Source organism: Hylaeus volcanicus, chromosome 7 (genome assembly GCF_026283585.1).
Source record: "Hylaeus volcanicus isolate JK05 chromosome 7, UHH_iyHylVolc1.0_haploid, whole genome shotgun sequence".
Lineage (NCBI taxonomy): Eukaryota > Metazoa > Arthropoda > Insecta > Hymenoptera > Colletidae > Hylaeus > Hylaeus volcanicus.
Window position 1 is genome coordinate 15,025,002 of NC_071982.1, and position 6,000 is coordinate 15,031,001.

The following is a 6,000-nucleotide window of genomic DNA, read 5'->3' on the forward strand; positions in this document are numbered from 1 at the left end:
CTATGGAAAAAGATAAGCATGGCGGAGGCGTCGGGAGTTAAATTTTGCAGGAATGTTTTTTCATGTATTTGTAAGATATTCGCTGGGGCGCGTAACATAGATTTTAAAAATCGTGAAAATAAAGATCACCCTAGCGCAGGTGCGTTTAAAATAAGTGCATGAACAACGCAAACAGAGAAACGAGAATCTCCATAAATATAGTAGCGAGGGTGTTCTCAAATAAAACTCCATTTCCAACTTCAATCGTCTATTTATATTTCTGAATTTCTACTGACATCCGATCGTACATGACACTCGCACGTGGGAGCGGCGCAACTAAGTTTCGAAAATTTAAAAATAACTTCTATCACCGAGGAGGAAACGGATATACGTATAGAAGTGAACAAGAAATTCCGTGCACACTTTGCACGGCCAACGGTATTTAATGTTTGTGTATATAGTCTATGATGCACGCGACGCGTGCTCGTTACGCGGTTTTGTAATTGATAATCGTGTGGTTACAGTCGTTTTTCGCGCGTGATGATTTCCTTTTTTTTTTTTCTGCGTTTCCTTCCGTTTATCACTCCCGTTTTCTCTGTTGATGTCTCCCATTTGATAGTAACGATCGTCAACGGATCTTTTATTACCTTAATGCCGACATTTTGGTCAATTTGTTTGTTTTTTTTTTCTTTTTTATATTAATCGGAAGTAAATGCACAATGTTTCGTTCACTCTTTACGCATTCGTTCGTATTTTAACAGTCACGCGGGCGTATACATCTCCCATTCATAAATTGTTATTTCAGGCTTGTTATCTCTTATTGGGACAATCGTAAATTACAGGGTGACTTCCATCGTTCTCGGTTGTTCATCTCTGATCGGAGAAACGCTAACGCAAAAGAATGTATCCCAAGTAAACTCGAACGAACCGCTGGTTAGTTTAGACGACGATTATTACATTTATTGGCATGCGTTAATTTCGTATTTGTTCGCTGTGTCTCGTTTGTTCAATAATATTTTCGTCGAAAGAAACGAATGCTCGGTCTGATCGCACGGTACATTTCTCAACAACCCTGTACACAGTTTCCGTACATATCCATACTATTCGTTACGTTTATTTATCATTTATATTTATATTATATATTCATATTTACAAAAACGCTGTTCGCTAAATGTCAATATTCAATATCGCAATTGTTACTACGTTATAACTTTATTCCTGAGTGACCATTCATTTGGAGACCTCGTTCTTGTTCCTTTTATTTCGTCGGATAGTTTGTCTCGCGTTAAGAATCGCGACAATTACGAGAGCAGGTTTAGCGGTGGAAATAAGCCGGTTAACAATGAACCATCGAGAATTTTTCGTTTAAAGCAGAATTACATAATTGTTTTTTTACTTTCTGGTATTCGCCGGAAGTTGTTGGTGTAAACATTCCATTGGTTCTTCGACGGATTTAAAATTGTCAATTTTTTTCATTTGAATTTTGTATCGAGATATCGATTAGCATCATTCCGCGTATCGGTCCCCCCGGTTTCGTCAAAGATGCACCCTAAAAAATGCAATTACAGTCACGGTATCTCTGAAACTACAATGGCACATGAGATATCGAAAGGCTTACGATATCGAGTTGGTTCGTAAATTGTTCGTCAGCAATTTCAATGCCGCGTTTCAGATTACTTTTATATTGTGAAATATGTCGACACGGAGTAAGGGGTTGGTAAATTAATTGAAACGAGAATAGAAAAAAAAGAAGGATATGTTTTCAGGCAAATGAACGAGATTATGAACAACTGAATATTAAAATTGGCACGTTTCGAATAAAATAAAGGGATTACAATAATCAAGTTGTTAATGTTCACGTATCACGGACATTTAGATAGCCTAGAACTTTACATATAACACTGTTGTGATTATTAAACGATACAAAGAAACGGCTGTGTAGCAATAAATATTGAACGTATCCATCGTAAAATAACGTGTACTAATTACATACAAGTCGATCAACTCGCACGTTGCTCGGAGATTATCGTTGTCCACAGCATTCTCTCAGGGTTATAATTAAAATTACGTCGACATACATGTACGTACACAAATCATGCTTACAAAGCACTTAATTGACTTTCCGTAATAAGCAATTTTCTGCAAGCAAACCGGATGTACGTGGATCTATAATGCGGAGTCATCGAAATGCGACGTTAATGTTTGATTTGGATTTCAACGGACGAAGAAATCGAGATTAATTGTGACTAATTGTGTTCGTGGAAATATACGTAACATAATGGCTCGTAGAAGTGTAACGTCAGTTTCACATTTGCTCCTAATTCGTATACTTTAGAATTTTTGTTTAAAATTAGAGTAATTATTCGTTAAGAGCTTGTTGGTTCTCAACGTGGAACAAGTATTTTCAAATAGAAATTCAAAGAGAATCGAAAGGTAGCAGTTGAATACCGTTAACTGCTCAACATTTCCAGTGCATTCTGCAATGCTCTTCAAGTAAACAATTGAAACTATACTCTGATGACTTTTATACGAATTTTAAAAATTGTTTCGGATAGCTTGTTACGGAAAGTGAACAAGATCCTTCATATAATAATATACCTAATAATTGTATAAGTAAGGCTGATTAAACAGACTTCTTTTCCATTCGAATCCGATTGAATGTTCTCTCCCCATCTTATTATAATCACAAACGACACTCGGATTTTAACCATACACGATTGAAGTGGATTACTACGGCGTTACGAATTACAAAAAAAAAAAAAAAAAAAAAAAAATAAGAAATTGATTTACGACGAATACAATCTCGCGTAGAACTTCGATAAAATGGAGAGAGAATTTAGTGGCCCAGTGTTTGTTCAATTAATGCTTCCGCGATGTGTATAGGACTAGGTATTCTCAATGATTACAAAGTTCTTTTTAGTCGTAGAACGTGGCAGTAGAGTAGTATTCTCGATACCTCGGCGCAACGACGAAGTAACTTGATCAATTCTACCCTATTAAAACTACGAGAACGCTATAGTTAAGACGAAATTAACTCGCCGCCTACGTCACATGCTACGAATCGCGCGACATATGTCTCTTATTTTCAACACGCTTTAGACGCTAAATGAAACTACCATCTTTTTTGGGAATAACCACGCATAAAATACAAGATAAAAGAAAAACCACACGCACAGATAATACTACTCGATCGTGATGTAAATGATAGCGATTAGAAAAGTTCCCGCGAAAAGATCGCTGAAAAATAGAAAGAAATCACCAAGGGAGAATTACTCGGACGATTAGAAATTCAAAAGTAGATTCATTCATCGGCTCCACTGTAAATGACAACGATTAGAAAGGTTCCTGCGAAAGGATCGTCGCGTTCAAGTTACCACGTCGTTGTTTCGAGGCAAAGTAGTTACCGGATAATGGTACACCTTAACGATTACTCCCTTAAATTGTACGTTGTATCGTTGATAATGTCTATCGCCCTGAATATTATACAGATGACGTGAGTCTAGCCTCCGCAAGAAACATACCCCCGGTGGCAGTTATCGGTGCTAATTAATTACGCGTTTCTATGCTCCGCTTCCCCTCCACCCCCTCATCCGTCCCTATCGTTGCCGAAAGGCTACATTTTCCATTCAATAAAACGGATTCTTCGTCTGTCCAAGCGATAATCGTGTGCGGCACGCTTACAAAGTGGAAAGGTGAACATTAAAAAAATTGTACTTAACCGTTAAAATCTATTCGATGATTTATAAATACTAAAAAAATCGCTATCCATATTAAAAATTGCTTCGTACTTTGTATCTCGAAGGATCTATATTCCGTCTTTTCCCTTCGTTTTCTCCTATGATATACAAAAAACGGCGCCTCGCCCGTAACGGAACGTTGCTCGACGAGTCACAACCATTGCGCCCGATATTATTGTTCGAACGGCTGAACGGTTGAAAAGACGTAATTAGAATTGCGATTATCTGAATGTTTCGTTAGCTAACTCGTTATTCATAGAAATAGTATCGGACGTGAAGAGCTACGGATAACGACGAAGGAAACTCGAATACGATCTAAATGCCTGCGTATCTTTTTTTCTTTTTTGTTTTTTATTTAAGACACATCGTTAAGAATCTCTGGAATTTCGTGTTTTCTAATACGACTTTTCTAATACTTTTCTAATGGCCGCGTTCGACTTTGGAAATAGGTCTCGCGCAAAGATAATTATAGCTGTCGCCTAAAATTATTTTGCGAGATTAAACGGATTTCAATTTTTAAAACGAGAAATTGCGCGTCTTTGAGCAAAAAGTTGAAAAAAAAAGAATACGAAACTGTCAAAAGAGTCTAATTTTTAGTTCTTTCTCCAAAATCCGTAGCTTTTTTAATAATGAACGTTTCGGATCAAAATTTTTGTGCATTACGGATCATACGGAACCCTACGAAAAAACATACCGAAAGTAGTTCTCTAAAGTGGATATCCAAGTCGTAAAAAATAAAAGAATGAATTGAGAATCTCGAAAACTTTTGACGGCAGAATGGTTCAAATTCCTGAGACTTGCATTTCGAGTACGGGCCTTATTTACTATATTACAGGGTGAATATCCGTGCACTTGGTCATCTAGATATCGTTCTAGTCGTCGCGTTTCCAAACGTTTGTCTTCGTTGCGACAGGAAACGTTGAATTCGCTGTCGGGACAAGTACGCTCGCGAAATCTATAAACGCAACTGTAAATGAACATTCAGATAGTTTTCTCGGCGCTACCGCGACATCGCCGCCGGTGCTGTTTTGAAACGCGGGATGGGAAGTGACGTGGCGAGCGAAAGGTTCCGGCGCCGATTACGAAGTTTCCGCGGGAGGTAGAAGGGTGGATGCGATCCCGTTTTGATTTTTCGTGTTTGGAGAAATTCGGTCCCGTCGAGGCCTTCGAGGAGAGATGATCTCTTGGCACGAGGACGAGGAATTGTACAGCCCTTCGATTCGCTTACGTTTCGTGAAATCGATGACGCGTATCGTTGCGAACGCTTCGCTTGGTTCGACGAACAAGTGTTCACGCTCGTGGTTTTTACATGCCTCTGTGGCTATTGGAATCTCGTTGCGGAAGATGTGCGTACGGTGGATCATTTAACCCTTTGCACTCCAGAGGTGACTCTCACCACCGGATTTCACGCAGTAAATCAACCAGCACTAATGTTTGTTCGAGTTTCGTTTCTTTAGAACTCAAAGTTTTATAAATAAAATAATTGTGGAAGGAGTAAAGGTGAGCTGATCACAAATCGGGCTGTATCTTTAAAGTCGATCTAAGCTTAGCATTCGTGGCAATAAAATGCTGCGAAAGCACCTCGAGTTGCTGGTAGATGCCACAAAAAAGGGCCTCGAGCGCAAAGGGTTAAATCACTTTCTGAATTAAGTTTCGTCGCTCTTCTTTCGTTAGAATTTATTTTCCCAAGATAGGTTCATTTTTAATCATTCGAAATCAGTGAATCATACGTAAAGGAAAGTGATTATGTAAATTTGGTAAATTTTTTTAATCTTTCCTTGACTATATTATTTTATTAAGTATACCGAAATTTTCTGCACTATTCTCATGTTCCGTGCATGAAAGCAGTGGTTGAAGGATAATGACCGGAAGTGAGAACGGAAATCGAAAGCGGCAATGAAGATTGTGGCTTTAGTTGGTCCCGAACATGAGTTATACCATGGATTTGTGTATAAATCTTAATTGCTTCACAACGAAGCGTTTAAAACGTGCAATCAATTTAAACAAATACATACGAGCGAGTTTTCTATTGGTACGATTAATTTTGTTTAGATAAATGTATACGACAAACTGATTACCGTTGGGATTTACGAGAATCGATAATTAATCTGTATATTAGAAATGAATATGATTTCTGCACAAATCCATTCTAAAAGTCGCGCGTGGAATCGTGTCGATCGTTGCATCACGGATCTCAGCTCGTGGCAACATTGCGCGTGTCGAATGTAAAGTAACTTCTCTCTCTCTCTCTCTCTCTCTCTCTCTCTCTCTCTCTCTCTCTCTC